The sequence below is a fragment of the Tamandua tetradactyla genome, chromosome 14 (genome assembly GCF_023851605.1).
Source record: "Tamandua tetradactyla isolate mTamTet1 chromosome 14, mTamTet1.pri, whole genome shotgun sequence".
NCBI lineage: Eukaryota > Metazoa > Chordata > Mammalia > Pilosa > Myrmecophagidae > Tamandua > Tamandua tetradactyla.
In genome coordinates this window covers 88,167,209-88,183,638 of record NC_135340.1, presented here as the reverse complement: position 1 = coordinate 88,183,638, position 16,430 = coordinate 88,167,209, and the positions used below count along the sequence as shown (strand labels likewise).

At 52.1% G+C, this 16,430-nt stretch overlaps 1 long non-coding RNA gene across 1 annotated transcript; it reads right to left on the bottom strand.

Annotated features, from left to right (window-relative positions):
- Positions 1 to 13,279: 13,279 nt before the first annotated feature.
- LOC143655230 (uncharacterized) lies at positions 13,280 to 16,071 on the bottom strand. Its single transcript, XR_013162122.1, has 3 exons — positions 15,713 to 16,071; positions 14,417 to 14,581; positions 13,280 to 13,709 (listed from the first exon to the last, which is right to left on the bottom strand). It is a non-coding gene; the product is annotated as an uncharacterized LOC143655230 (long non-coding RNA).
- Between the last annotated feature and the right edge of the window lie 359 nt (positions 16,072 to 16,430).

Genomic DNA, 16,430 nt, shown 5'->3' with positions numbered 1-16,430 from the left:
GAATTGGAGTTAGGTTTTCTTAGAATGTTTGATAAATTTCCCCTGTAAAGCTGGTGGATACTGGTTTTTTCTTTGTTGGGAGGTGTCTGATTAGTGATTCAATCTCTTTACTTATAATTACTTTTCTGAGATCTATTTCTTCTTGAGTCAATGTAGGTAGTTTGCGTTTTTCTGAGAATTTGTCCATTTCATCTAGATTATCTAATTTATCAGCATGCAGTTGTTCATATCCTCTTATGCTCTTTTTTTTCATTTCTGTGTTCAGTGGTAATGTCTCCTTTCTCATTTTTTAATTTTTGTTATTTGGATCCTCTTTTTTTTTCTTTGTCAGTCTAGCTAAACATTTGTCAATTTCATTAATCTTTGCAAAAAGCAACTTTTGGTTTTGTTGATTCTCTATACTATTTTTATTTTTATTTTTTTGCTTTCTATTTCATTTATGTCTGCTCCAATTTTTGCTATTTCCCTCCCTCTGCTCTTTGGATTTAGTTTGCTCTTCTTTTTCTTCCAGTATTGAAGTTAGTTTTTTGATTTGAAGTTTTTCTTCTTTTTTAATATAAGTATTTAGAGTCATAAATTTCCCACTCAGCACTGCCTTTGCTGCATCCCATAAATTTCTGTATGTTGTGATTTCATTTTCATTCACCTCAAGATATTTCATAATCTTATATCTGATTTCCTCTTTAACCTATCAGTTGTTTAAGAGTACATTGTTTAATTTTCACATATCTGTGAATTTTCCATTTCTGTCTGTCACAGTTTTCTAGTTTTACTCCATTGTGGCCAGAGAATATACATCATAAGATTCCAATATTTCTGAACTTATAGAGACTTGTTTTGTGACCTATCATGTGGTCTATCTTAGAGAACGATCTATACGCATTGAGAAGACTGTATATTTTGAATTTGTTGAATGAATTATTCTGTATGTGTCTGTTAGGTCTAGTTAGTTTAGTGTACCATTCAAGTCCTGTACTTCCTCTTGAACTTTTGACTAGATGTTCTATCCATTATTGGGAGTGGTGTGTTAAAGTCTCCATCTATTTATGTAGAACTGTCAATTTCTCCCTTCAAATCTATCAGTATCTGTTTCATATATTTTGGGGCTCTGCTGTTAAATGGATTTATATTCTTTATATCTTTCTATTGAATTATCCCCTTTATCAGTATATAATGGTCATCATTGTCCCTCATAACTGCTTTTGATTTAAAGCTTATTTTACCTGATATTAATATAACCATCCCAGCTTTCCTTTAGTTATTGCTTGCAGTGGTATATGTGCATATACATTTTTTTTTCCTTCCTTTCTCCCTCAACCTACTTATGTCTTTTAATTTAAGGTAAATCTCTTGCAGACAATATATAATTGGGTCATGCTTTTTTATTCATTCTACTAACCCTTCCCTTTTGACTGGAGAGTTTAGTCCATTTACTTTTAGAGTCACTACTAATAACACAGGACTTTCTTCCACCATTTTGCTATTTAGCCTTTGTAAATGCTATGCCTTCTTTGTCTCTCTCACATCTGTTAATGCCTGCTTTTATATTTATTTTCTTTTGTTTTGTCATTACATATTGAGTGCCTTCTCATTTCTATCTGGATATACGTTTCATCTGTTTTCCTTGTGGTTCACATAAGGTTAAATTCAACATCCTAACTATAGAAAAATCAGATTTGGTTTGATACCAAATAAATTTCAATAGCATGCACATATACTTTTCCTATACACCTCTGCTGCCACAGCATTTTTTGTACATGTTACTTCATATATCTTTGTACATTATATGTCTGAAAATCAGTACTTTTTATGCATTTGCCTTTTAACATGTGTAAGAAGTGGAGTTGGATACTAAGCAATACAAAACAATAATACTGACATTTATAATTACCCAAATAGCAACCTTTACTGCATGTCTTTATTTCTTTATGCTGCTTTGAACCACTGTCTAGTGTCCTTTCATTTCAGTCGGAAGAACTCCCTTTAGCATGGCTCGTAGGGCAGGACCAGTGGTGATGAATTCCCACAGTTTTTGTTTATCTGAGCATGTCTTAATCTCTTCCTCATTTTTGAAAGAGAGTCTCAAAATTCTTGGCAGGCAATTGTTTTCCTTCAGCACTTTAAGTATTTCAACACACTGCCTTCTTGCCTCCATGGCTAATGAGAAATTGGCACTCTACGTAATTGGGACTCCCTTGAACAAAACACATTGCTTTCTTCTTGCAGCTTTCTCAATTCTTTGTCATTTGCATTCAATAGTCTAATCTGTGCAAGTCAAGGTGTAGTTTTCTTTGTGTTTATCCTGTTGGGTGTTCTCTGTGCACTTGTCATTCAGTTAGGATGGTCTTTTCTGGCACTTTTCATTAAGTTATGGTCTTCAACTCCAGTAATTCTGTTTGGTTCTTTTTTAAACTTTTTATCTCATTACTAGGCCTCTCACATCGCTCATTCATTGTTTTCCTGTTATTTCTTAGCTCTTTCTCTGGACTTTCCTTCATCTCCTTGAGTATTTTTAAGATCATTTTTTAAAGGTTTTGTAAAGTATGTTGACATTCTCATCTTCTTCAACGGTGTTTTCTGTATTTTCATCCTCTTCCTTTGGATGAGCTATCATTTCTTGTTTCATTGTCTGTCTTGTACTCAGCTGTACATGTCAATATTTAAAATGTTAACTCTGAGATTTATTCTCTGGGATGTCTATTTCCGAGTTTATAACCAGCTAATGATAAGACAGAGATTTTCCTGAGCTTCAGCCCTCCTATCAGGAAAGTCTGCCCAAAGCAAATGCCTTGTGCAGGGTTTGCCCCACCTTTCTGGGCCTCTGCCTGTCCTGGGCTTTTGCTTGTTGGTTGTCTAAGAGTTCCTGTTTACAGGAGTTTGCTTGTCCCCTCTATTCCCAGGGGCCGAATCTCCCTCTCCCAGGTATCTGAATCCAGCAGGCCTCTGTCCCAGAACTGTCTGCCTCTCCAGTTTTCTACATTCCTTCCATTGTCTCATGCTGCTTTTGTCTAGAGGGCGAATTCTGAGAGGAGAGTCATTCCTGATAGGATTTTTCCAAGTTGACCTTTTATAGCCAACACAGGGCGAGGGATCCACCAAGGAAGTGCAGACCAGCTCCAGAGGGCCCTGGGGAGGGGATCAGGAGGACCCCCAAGAGCTTCTTCCATGGCTTTTCAAAGCTGAGCTTTCCTGTCCTGCCCAACAGACGCAGCCCTTTAGCTAACTGTATTCTGCAGCCCTAAGGAAGCACTGTATCTCCACTGCCTCTGCCTGCCTGTGCACAGGGGAGGGCTGAAACAATGGCTGCCCCCCCCCCCAATCAGAATTCACCAATAAAATAGTTGATTCAGACAATTCCTGCCTGTTCCCAGCTGTTCTGGTGGAGGGGCTCTGTCCTGGAAGAGCCATTTGTTCAAAGTGGATACACAATTGACAGACAAGCCCATGAAAAGATTCTCAACATTATTTTTCATTAGGAAAATCCAAATTAAAACCACAGTGAGATGCAGCCCACCTACCTATTAGAACGGCTGAAATGCCCGCCACCACCCAGCACTGGAGAGGAGGTAGATGGCCTGGCACTCACACACTGCAGGTGAAAAGGCAAAATAGTTCAAACTCTTCGGAAAAAAGTGCAGCCGTCTCTTAAAAAGTTAACCACACATCTACCATGTAATCAGGCATTCCACACCTAAATATTTAACCAAGAGAAAAGAAAGCATGCATCAAAAAAGTACCTGTATGCACACATTCAAATTGGTTTATTTGCAACAGTTCAAACCTGGAAACAACTCGACTGGCCCCCAGCAGGTGACTACCTGAACAGAACGCTGCTTTACCCACAGGCTGGGACATTCCGCAACAACAAAAGGAACTAATGAATGGCGGAGGCACAGACAACATGAGGACTCTCAAATAACTTCGCTGTGTAAAAGAAACCAGACAATCCACACTGTCTGACTGCATGTGCATAAAATCTGGAGAATGTGAACTAACCTATAGTGACAGAAGTTGCCTCGGGAGCTGCCTGGGGAGAGGGGTGGTGCAGAGAAAGGAAAGACAAAGGGACTGGGGGGGGTAATGGGGGGGCAGGGGGTGCTTTTGGAAGGGATGGATTTATCCATTTTCTTGATTTTGGTGATGGTTTCACAGGTGTTTACCTATGCCAAAACTTATCAAATTATACACTTTGAACATGTGCAGTTTATTGTATGTCAATTAAATCTCAACAAAGCTGTTTTGAAGATATACTTCCAATTTAGAATTTACCACTAAGAGAATACAGACAAGAGTCAGGCCTTTCAAAACACTAGGGAAAAATAAAATAGCAAGGAAAACAGCTCACAAAGCCAAAGGCAGGGGAAGAAAGAGAAAACAAGGCATAAATAACAGATGTATCAACAAACATGTTTGTTTTGACAATAAACCCCCTCTTTAAAGAAAGCAGTCCAAATGCGCACCATTTACACAAGGTACACCTCAAATAAAATGATACTTGAATGTTAAAAAACAAAGGAATGCAAGGCAAACATAAGCGATAAGAAAATGGGTTGGTAAATTTAATAACAGGTAAAGTTAAAAAACAAAGGAGTGTGATGCTGAGAAAAGACTCAAGACCCAGAGAGGCCCAATGGTGACTAACCTTTAAGCAGCAAATCACTCACTATCAAAATCTATAAAGCAAACACCGCAAATAACAAAACATAAATTAACAACTTAAATGCAAATGTGACCTTGAAGACATTAACCCAAGGCTTCGGGTGATGTAAAATCCTTCAGGATATGCAAGTTTTCCCGTTTTGTTTAATTTTCTCCGTTCTTGATTTTGCAAAGTGAGATTCCTTCCAGCTTCTAAGTGAGAAAAAAAAATCTACATCTTCGTCTAGTAATTGTAGAGGATGCCACTCGGCGGGCACATGTGGGGTCCCCAGCCTGCCCTTGCTGCACGTCCAGCCCTGCAGAAGTAGTGTTTGTCCCGGGCTGTGAGGCTGGCAGGCTTGAGGACAGTCCTGCTCTCAGTACATCCAGCCCACAGGCGACCCTCCGTCCCCTCAGTGAGGGGTGGTATCTGCTTACCCGCAGCCTCCTGACCCCTAAGTCCAGGCTTCCCACCCACCTGCTTGAGAAGACTGACAGCGGGAGGGTCTGCAGCCCCAGGGCGCCAAGAACCAAATAACACCAGAGACAGTGAGCCCCCAGGCCTTTGCCATCTTTTTATCTAACCACCCCGAGTCCTGGCCCACCATCTGTGCACCCCAGAGGGTCACGCGCACACGTGACCAGGCCCCCTGCCCAGAGCCCCCCTGTGAGGAGGTGGAGGGGTCTGCCGGCTGAGCCCTGTCTAAAATCCCGTCCCTGACATAGAAGAGCTCCTTTCCCCAAAGCCTCGCTTCCTGTGTCTTCCTCTCCCTTCTTCTTTCTGCGGGGTTTTCACTGGCCTGTCCCCACCTCCCCAGGCCTTCAGCCCCTTCTCCAGCTCCTTTTCTGAGCAAGGGCTGCTCTGGTGCCATGTGGTAGAACCCCTGCCTCTGAGTCTTCTCCACGAGTGCGTCCCCCAGCTTTGGACTCTACCAGGTCCTGGACCCACCCTTCTGCATTGGCACGTCCGAGCCTGCCCCCGAGGACAGCCTGCCATGCCCCTCGCTGAGAGACCACGTGACGTGACCGACACCCCCCAAAGGGAACCTGCGGCAAGGATCCCAAATAGTTTCTCCTTGTCCACTGACCCCTAATGAGCACTGGGTACCTGAAGGGGGCTCCTGGGTGGTCGCACAATGTCCCTGAGCATTGTCCACTGCTGTTTGCCTGCTCTGAGCTGTCCAGGCTTAAATGATGTACATCTGTCTTCAGTCAAAAGTGTGTGTGCATGTGTGTGGACATGTGTGCATGCACATCTGTGTGCATGCATTCACACATGGATGGGGATGTGCACATTTGTGTATGTGTGCAGTGGTGTGCATGTGTGTGCATCTGAGTGCATGTCTATGTGCATGCCTGTGTGCAAGTGTGCATATCTGTGTGCACATACATGTATTTGTATGCACGTATGTGTGCATGTGCAGATCTGTGCATGTGTTCATGTATTCTGCACACGTGTTCATGCATGTATGCACACATCTGTGTGTATCACATGTATGTGTTGCACATTTGTGTGCCTGTGTGTGTGATTTGTGTGTGTGTGTGGTGCATGCACCTTGGTCTGGAGTGACAATCTCAGCCTCCCCTCCTGGCCTCCATGCATCCCCGTAAGCCTGGGATGCAGGAGTGGGGATGCAAGATGCCCCATCGCCAAGACCCCAGCCTGGCCCCATTCGTACATGCCCACTGAGCGACTTTCCCCTGCCAAGGAGACTGTCTCATCATAGAGGTGGTCTCTGCACCTCTGTACTTTTTGGGGGTGTATTTCTGTTCCGAGGGGAAGCAGGCCACCTGGGGAGGCAGAGCCCCCACCCCCCAGCCGCAGCCCCCAGCCCAGGAAGGCCCGTATGCCTGAGACACTGTGAAGCCAGCACCCGAGGCTGTGGGGAGTGGGGAGGGATTAATCGGAAGCACTAAGTATGGCTTTGGAACCAACTTGGCTTTTCCGATGACAGTGTGTCGTGTTCCAGATGGTTCTGAGCGTGCTAGCGTTTGTTAGCATGCTAATTTATTCTGACTCATTCCAAAGCTGCTGTACAGAAGGGCTGGCACTGACTTCGTGCTGGAGCAAGCCCCTGGGGGTCCTGACTCCCAGCTGGAATGGGCCCACCATGGGACTGTCACTAACAGGGGAAGGGGGAAGCGGGAAGCAGCTGGGGGTGAGGCCTGAGCTGCAGGGCTACCAGGCTGTAACTCCATTTCTAGGGGCCCTGGCATCCCCAGCACCCAGCGGCCAGGGAGGCAGCCTCAGGGCCTCCCAGCAGAGAGCGGCTGGACCACCTCCCAGGCCGCTGAAAGGTAGACAAAGCAGCGGAAACAAAGACCTGAAACAAACAAAAACCCAGGCCAGAAGCTCGTCTTTCCAAGTGAGTGTCCCGGGGCTGAAGGAGACCGTGGGGCACCGGGCCCCAAGCCCCCACCAACCCATAGTGCCCTTTGGTGTCCCCGCCCCAAGAGGCTCGGTCCACCTGGCCACAGGTAGGGTGGGGACGGGTAAGTGGCCACTGTTAGCCTGGCCCACACCATCCGGTCCCCACCCCGACGCTGCGGCGCCCTGCTGTGAGCACCGATACTCTGTCAAAAGGCACGGCCGGAGCGAGCTTTGCAAGATGCAGGTTGAGGCACCTGGAGTTAAGGCTGTGGGGACAACCCCAGACAGAGGCTGCACACCCGCCCCCCAAGCCCCAGCAGCCCCCATCCTGCCGGCCTCACCTGCATGCCTGGGAGCATCGCCAGCACCTGACCCTTGTCCCCAGGTTGGCATGGGGGAAGGACAGCAGGGCCCCTCCCTCAAAGGCCTCGCAACCTCCCCTTCACTTTCAGTCGCCAGGAGCTGCGTCTCCCACACCCACACCTCCCACCAATTACCGCCAGACTTGGGGCTCCATCCTGGCTGCCACTTCTTTTTCTCCACTCTATGGGGCAACAGCGTGCAGCGGCCACACTGGGCACCAAGAGAGCCCAGGAGGTCGGAGTTTCACCTGGGAGTCACTTTTCAACTGGGCATCACTTCCTGACGCATGGAGAAACGCCCCCCCCCCCGCATCCCCTGGCCCTGTTCTTCCTTTAGGTTCCCCCCTCTCCAGACAAGCACATCTGGTTCAGGACCCCAGCGCTTTCTTCTCCTCTGCACCCAAGACAACGTGCCCCACCCTTCAGAGGAGAAGGTCCGCTGGCAGGTCCTGGGCATCTCCACCAGGCAGAGCCGGGCTCCAGAAGGCATCTGGCCTTGGCACGCCTGGGATGTCAGCTGGAAGCAGCCGCCGAGATCCCCCCACCCGCCCCTCCAGAGCCACCACACCACTCTGTTGCAGCCACGGTCAACCCTCGAGGTCATCCAGGCCTTCAGACCGTGAGGGTGGCCGCCCTTCGGCTGCAACCGTGAGGGACGGTGGGCAAGCAGGAGACACCACCTCCTCCTCTGCCATGGCACCAAAGGACAGGGCAGCATCCCTCCCAAGAACAGGGGTGGGCTGCAGGGGGCGTCCATCCCAGTTCACCTGGGACCGTCCCAAGGAATGCGTCATTATTAGAAGCCCACATGTCCTGGCTGACAGGGAACTACGTGCATTGCTATTGCCCCTGCTCTAGAGCAAGCAGGACCCACACTTACAAATGGAGTCTTATGGGAGGGGGGAAAGCAGGGAAAGTTGGGGAGACCATCCTGGCTGGGGTACGGGGGACATCAGCCTGCCTGGGAGGTGAGACCAACCTGCCTGAGGCGCGGGGGGGGGGGGGGGGGGGACCAGACTAGCTGGGAGGGGCGAGTGAGCCATCCTGGCTGCAGGGGATGGGGAAGGGGGTGACTCAACAAGATGTCCCTCGGAGCTGAATCGGGACAGGCAGATTGGATCCTGGCCACAGAGACCCCCTCCTGCCAACGTGGGGTGTGAACTCCACTCAGCAGAGCAGAGGCAGGCACAGAAGGTTCTGGAACGCCATCAGACTTACTGATCAAGGAGAGCTTTAGTAAGGTTCCTCCTAGGGGAAGGGTGCGCATTCTTCCCTCCAGGGAGGGTTGTCGTGGTGGGGGGTCACCACCATGTTCCTGGGCACCTGCTGGGAGGGACCCCCACTAGGGGAGGTGGGGAGAGGTAAGCCAAAAGGAAAAAAAAGACTCCAGGGTGAGAAGTTAATCGTACAGGGCGGCAGGCGAGAGCCAGGAATCCGCACCACGCACGCGTGTCTGCGGCGGCGGCTCACAGCTCCAGTGGGGCTCACTGGCTCCGGCCGATTCCTTGGTGGCTTCTCTAAACCCCCCACCGATTCTGTGAGCTACTTGGTATCTAGCCAACAAATCCTTTTCTGCTTGAATCGCCTGCAGCTGGACTCTGTTGCTTGCAAACAAGAAACTGGATCTGCTCAAATCTAGGTCCCCGAAGTGAGGTGCGGGTGCAAGCGGCCGTGGCGGTGATGGGCGTGGGAGGGGGTCCCCGGCCCAGCTGGGACCGCGGGCGACGAACCTCAGCGTGGCGGAGGGACGCGGTGGCGACGCGCGCAGACCCGATGCCCTGCGGAAGCCAGGCTGGGTGCTGGCCACACTGCAGAGGACACCAGGGCACGAGCGGCTCAGAACCGGAGAGTCAGCAGAGAGCGCACAGGCTCCAGCCGCTACGTCCGAGGTTGGAGCCGTCACCCGAACCAGACACCTGCCAGGACACGTTAGGGCCTTAGTTCTGGAAGATGCAGGGCCGGGGACCCGGGCGCGAAACCCCAGCCGAGTCCAGTCTCGAGATCCAGTTCACAAAGCCCGCCTTGGAACGCACAGCCCAGCGCTCTCCGATCTGGGGGATCGGGGCTGCCACAGTCCCCAAGCTAGAGGGCGCTCGGGCATCCCGGGAGTCGTGCATTGCTGACCAGAGCCCCTCCTCAGCGCATCCGGAGACCCCAGTGTCTTCCTCCAGTTCCCCGGGTGGGGGTGGGGAGGTCGTGGGAAAGGCTCCCAGTGGAGCCCGCCCCGGCCCCTGACCTCTGGGTGTAGGAGGATCAAAGTGGGCGCCGGCGTCCCTCTGCCGCCGCCTCCCGCGTCCCCGCGCGGTCCTGGACGTAGAGACAGGCGCCTGCCGGGACCCGGGGAGCCCGCGGCGGTTATTCTCACGACATCGCGGGCAACGCGAAGCATGGCCGGGCACAGGCTAGAGCCGCAGACCGACGGCGGATTTTCACAAATGAGACAGAAGCTGGGGGTCCTGATGGGGTATGAGAAAGGCACCTGGTGGCTGGTGAAAGCTAGGACGGCAGGAGTCCCCCCATCTTTCGCCCCAGAGATGTCCGCACACCCCCGCCCCCCGCCCCCGCCGCGTCTCAGGCTTGCGCCACGCGCTTCTCCGCATCACCGCCGCAGAGGCCCCTATTGTTTCCCCGGAGGCCGGGACCCCGCGCGCATGTAGGGACCCGGTAGCCCGAAGGATGGGGCAGGGGCAGCACATGTGGCAGGCCTTCAGCCGGAACCGTGGCTGTCACTCGGGTGGGCTGTGTGTGCCTCGAGGCTGTGTACCGAGGAGCTTTGGATGGAAGGCAGCCCCTGTGCCTCTTGGAATCCCTCTGGCTGTGCCCCCGCTTTCACATCCCGGGGGCGCTCCCTGCAGGCAGCTGGATCACCCGGTTTGTCAGCAGCATCCATCCCCGGGACTGGCCTGTGGACTGGTGGCAGGTGGGACAGCAATTCACATCCTTAGAAAATTCCATCCCAGCCCCCACCCCATCAAGAACTTCCTGAAGGCCTGTTCCCACCAGGGTCTCCCACGCAGTGTCCCTCCCCACGGGGGAAAGAGGGACTACAATGAGCAGGGGCCCTTGGGGTGGAGCGGGGCATGTGTAGAAGCCAAAAGGGTCTGCTGGGGCTTGAACTGTGTCTCCCATAAATGAAGTCCCAACACCCAGCACCTCTGACCATGGCCTTATTTGGAAATGGGGTTGTTGCAGACAGGTGTGCTCAGACAGGGACATACTGATTTAGGGTGAGTCTTAATCCTGTAGGCCTGGATTCCCCATTAGGGGAGAAGGCGTGTGGAGGCCAGGAGATGGAGCAGGGCTGGACAGCTGCAGCTTCAGCTGCAGGTCAAGGAAGGCTGGGACCACCAGCCCGTCAGCAGCACCCCCGAGAAACGAGGACAGGGCCCTGGCCGCTCTCCCCGCCCTGGCAGCAAGTCACGGACAGCAGCTTCCACCCAGACTCAGGCTGTGGGGAAGGGGGCGCCTGGCTCAGCGTGGAGACCCAAGTCCAGCCCCAGCTCCCCACTGCCCTGGGGTAAAATCCTTGGAATCCCGCAGTGGCAAGTGGCATCACCTGTTGCTCGCCGCTGAGAACCCGGTGACCCCGGCCAGGCCTGGCCCTGACTCCTGGCTGCTCCCCTCCCTGCCCTGTGCTATGAATGACATCCGGGGGCAGGTCCCCGAGAGGCGTGAGCGGCTCCAAACGAGATCGTCAAATGCCAGTTTAAAGTGTGTAGTAATTACTTCCAGAGGGTTTTATGGTCTCCGAGGAGTCAGCCGGCCACTCCCCCCCGTCCAGGAAGACGATATTTCACCATCAAGGACACAACCCTGGGCATCTACGGACTGTAATGAGAACGTCCACTGCTTGATGTGATCATAAATAAGCAGGGAAAACTGCTGAGTTTTATGCAATACCCCCTGATTGCCTGGAAGGTGTCATTATTTTAATAAAAAAACTAATCAGTCCGCTTTCCCAGCATCCTCAGCCTCTGTTTTAATTACAGAGAGGCCAGGGTGGGGGGTGGGGGGGTGGGGGGGTGGGGGGGTGGGAGCGGGGCCTCCCTCTCCTGGCTCCAAACTAAACTTGACTTTTCTGTCCACTGTCAGGTCAGGAAAGGGCAGGGGCCGGAGGGCAGGACTGTGCAGCAGAGGCCCCCTTGCCTGCCCCCCACCCCTCTCAGGCTCCAGCTGTGCCAGTGGGAGAACATAAGCCACCCGCCTTGCTTGACCAGCGAGTCCCCTCAACCGTAAGGCCTTGTTGGGCAGGGCACAGATGCAAAGCCCAGCAACGGCAAAGTCTGGAATTCTGCCCCACGTGCCCCAAACAGGGTGAGTTCTGGCCCAAGAACAACTGGACCACAGAGTCACCTGTGTCATCCAGGTATCTGGGCAGGTGTTGTACAAAAACACTCTGGTCCACAGGTGCAAGGGTAGTTCCGTGGTAGAATTCTCACCTGCCATGCTGGAGATCCAGGTTCGATTCCCAGCCCATGCATTTCCCAAAAAAACAAACAAACAAGCAAAACCAATAAACAAAATAAAAAATTCAACAAATGGTGCTGCAATCATGAATACTCACATGGAAAAAGAATGAAATGTGACCCCACATTACAGCATAATACATACAAAAACACACAGGTCGTCCGCAAAAAGTAGAATGAAATGCAGGCAGACATGGCCTTATGTGTGTACTGGTTTTCTGCCATCATTTTAAAAATTAGCCGGGAAACTGTGGCCTATGGGCCAAATTCTGTGAGCCACTTGGTTTTTTGTTTGTTTGTTTTGGTGCATGGTCTGGGAATCAAACCTAGGTCTCCCACATGAAAGGTGAGCATTCTACCACTGAACCACCCGTGCCCCGCGCCGCTTGTTTCTGTAAATAAAATTTTATTGGGTCATCGTTGTGCCTTGTTGTTTACTTCTATCCACGGCTGCTTTCATATACAACAGTGGAGTTGAATAATTATTACAGACTCTATGTGAGCCACAGGCTTGAAATACTTGCTCTCTGTCCTTTCCAGAAAGTTTGCTGACCCTTGGGTTAGAAAATTACTGCAGTAATTGTGTTGATATGAGGGCTTAACATTGAGTCACAGGAACCCTAGAACATCATTGAATTAATGTCTTTTCATTAGGTGAAATCCTTCCGTGATTTCTAAACCATGATTGCTCACCTTTACTCAAATCAAAAATTGGCAATGATTATATTTTATTCTGAAGTTTCCCCATTTGCAATATATACTTTCATTGAACCCAAATTTGATGGCAACACTGTATGAGTATCTCCTATTAGCCCTCTAAAAAAAAAAAATTAGTAGAGACCTAAAGTACCCTATCATAGTAGGGTACCAGTGATTTTATGTTCAAAGAAGTGATTACAAGAAAGAGATTTATGTCCCTCCTCCCCTTCAAAGTGGAGGTGATAATAATAGCACTTCCAGCTACCCTCCTGACCCACCGAGAGACACAGGCGGCCATCCACCCACTGGCCACGCTCACTTCTTCACAGCCTGCCGTCCACCCTGGAGGCAGCCCGTGCCCTGCTGTGTGCTGATGTCTCCTCCCATAGATGAGATTTTGCAGCCTGCTCCAGACACTGAAATGTATGTAGAGGCCACAGGGTGGGCCTCCAAGGAAGGGAGGAGAACTCAGCCATCAGGCCTACTCACCACTTTCACTTTCTTTCATCCCCAGCCCTGCCTCATTATCCTGCCTGGAATGCAGATGTGATGCTGGAGATGGAGCAGCCATGCTGCAAACAAGAGGTGATAAAAAGCCACAAAGGACTATGCTAAGGGGGGCTAAGCAGAGAGACAAAAAGAGCCTGAGTCCCTGCAAGCACCATGGAGACTCCAAATCAGCTTTGGGCTGCCCACTCCTGACTTCTTGTTACACGAGAGAAATACAAGCCCTGCTTGGTGAAGACATCATAAGCTGGGTTTTATGTAACACGAAGTTGAATATTCCTAACTGATGTATCCGTGAGTAATTGTTGTTAAAAACAACTCCAGTAAGGCCACTTTAGAAACTTAAAGTGGATTCATTTCCAACAGTGCAGCAGGTGTCCATGCTGTCAGGACCTGGATGCTGAGTCCTTCTGGGCACACAGGGGCATAGAAGCTCCCGCCATCGTAAGTCAGATGTGACCACGTGCCACAGCCAAGGCTCAATGCGCGTCTCTCTCGACTATAGTTTCTGAAACACAGAATCACGCTGACATGGAAGTCAGCACCAAGCCATCCCAAGACGGTCAGCTTCCCTGGCCACCCAAGCCAGCTTTGTGAGAGTGCAAAATAAGCTATCTAAGTCCGAGTTTAGGGATTGTTTGTTACCGCAGCGTAATCCAGCCTTTCCTGATAAATACAAGCAAAGGTCAGCAATTAGGAAAATGTTTAAGCGGGTCTTTATCTGGAAAAGCGAAACACCCCCCCCCCCCAAGCTCTAAATTGCACTTAATAGGAATGTAAGTTTTCATGGCCACTTTGTACTGATCTTTAGATGAACAGAGTGTGAAGATTATTGCCTTTTTATAATTAATTTTCCCGACAAAATTCTTTGACAGCACAACATGCGACACTCACCCCCCCTCGCCCCTCAGGCTTTCCCCACACAATCCCAAGGCCTCTCTCTGCATCCAAATCAGCTCCTCAGAGACACCTTCCCACTCCCCCACTCAGGCACCTTCTGTTCTACAATTTGCAGCTGGAATGGCCTTTTCAAATGCCGATTTGTCAGCAGCACTGCTTGAGATTAAGACCTTTCCACATGTATCTTAATAAGTCCCCGGTACCAGCCACTGTTGAGGGGTCAGCCAAGGAGGGCGAGGACGTGGGAGAGCGTGGCCAGGGTGGGCAGGCGGTTTGGGGAGAGGAGGGGCTAGGCCCGGGCCTGGGCACGCTGTCCTCAGAGCCCCACGGCCAAGGGCTCTCCGTGCAGCTGGAACCCACAGGTGGGCACCCCTGAACCCTGGAGGAACCTCCCCTCTTCCTCTCACTGTCTGCACCTCCAGCCCATTTCTCTCTGTGTCCCCTTGGCTCCCCATTTTGCCAGGACACACCACCTGACAAGTTGCAGCTGCCGGTGTCCCTCGCAAATGTCCAGGCCTCAGGGGCCTTCGGTCCATCTCCTGCTGCCTGGGTGGGGGCTGGGGGCAGCGATGGGCAGAGTAGGCGGCTTCACCCAGGCCCTGGCTGGTTTGCCCAAACCGAGATCAAGACTGCAGCACCTCGAGAGCGAAAACCCTTCCTAGGGCCCGACACTCGTCCTGCGGGCGTCCCACGGCCCCCCGGGCAAGGGAAGTGGAGGCCCTCTTCCAGCATGGAGGCTGAGAGCCCGCTGAGAGCGGCCCCTTACCTTGCTGCACTCCCAAGGGGCCCTGCTGGCCTCGGGCACAGCTGGGGTGGGGGCCCCAGCCTTGCTGGGGCACACAAGCACACCGTATCTGGCCATGCCCCAGACGCCTGGCTCTGCCTCCTGGCCATGCCCTCTGGCTGGCGGTGTCCCCCACGGCCCATGGCCCGTGTCCAGACCCTACTCCATCCTCCCCACTTAGCAGCAGCCGTCTCAGTCAGATGGAGCCTTTGGGGCTTCTGCTGATGGAAGTGGTTGCAGGAAATCTACTTTGTAATAAAACTGTTCATAAAAGTGAAACGTCGTTTAAAGGCTCTGTTTCTACGGGGAATGGGTTTTTATGTCCCTGGGTCTGGGAAACCGGCTTCTCTCAGTTATCTGTTCCTTCTGAGCCCAACATGGGCGCTGGGGCCCTGGGGCACCTCAGAGCAGCGTCGAGGCCAGGGAAGAGGGCTCCAGGAAGATGCGGTTTAGGCCTTCCTGCTGGCTGCCCACGCGTCCCTCTCAGGAGCTGCCAAGGCCCCAGCAGGAGTGGGCAGGAGGGGTCTGCGGGCAGGGGATGGGACCCGGAAAAGGAAGTGGGGTGGGGAGGGGCTCTGTGGTCACTTGAGGAAGGAGAGCAGGAGACAGAACCTCTGGCTCACCCATCACCCACTCAACTCAGAGTCCATGGCTTCTCAAATCATGTGTCCATCAACCCTGGCCCCGGCCCTGGCCTGATGCCCAGAACAGAGGGAGCATCTCAGCACAGAGGGAGCATCCCAGCACAGAGGGAGCATCTCAGCACAGAGGAAGCCTCCCAGCATGGAAGAAGCATCCCAACTACAGGGACATAAGCCTCACTGTGGGAACTGGTGGGCTTGTTTTGTGACCTCTGTGAGGGAATCCAGAGAGGGTAAGGGCCTGCGTGAGCATGTGCAGAACCACGGCCCAAGGGTCTGGAAGACGGGTCCTGAAGCAGCGCCTCCCGCCCCACTCCGAGACCCCACCCCATCTGTGTCCTCACTTTGAACTTGGGATGTCCCAGGCCACAATAGGGGATGCACAGAATTGGGAGTAGACGCAGTGCGGTTGACCTGAAGCTTCTTTCTCTCCATGACACTGTCCTGACCCCCAGGAGGGAAGTCGGTGGCCCCCAGCCCGCAATGGCCCTGGAGGTGAGGGGCATTGGCCCTGCAGGCATAGGACGGGGAGCAGGAGATGGCTGATGGCATGGCAGGGCATCGAGCCCCGACCTCAGGCTGCCCGGGAGTAGGTAGACGCTGCCTCACCCTTCATGACCGAGGCACGCGTGCCCAGCAGCATGCCTCCCTGACGGGGGCGTCCTACACCAGCTGGCGGCCAGTCCTCCACAGGCGGGGGTACCACCACCTCAGCCGTGTATCCCATTGTGAGGCCACCCCTGCCTGGCAACCCCAGAGCTCAGCCAGAGCCAGCAGGGCATGGCTCAACAGCAGGAGCCCCCCGCATGGGTGGTCTCTAAGGGGCCCAATGCCCCGCCTCCCGGTAGCCCTAACCTTGCACAGTTGCCTCCCCTCAAGCGTCAGTGGGGCTCTGCATGTTGCCAGTGACTCAGTGTCGCTTTCAGGTCAGGTTTAAACGGGGCCGTGGCCTCAGTCCTGTGGCCTCCCTGTCTTTGCAGCTCTCACCTGGGGGAGCCCTCGTTTGGAGGAGCCAGCTATCACCATAGGCAAGGACCCGAGACTTCCAGGCAGGGCCACAAG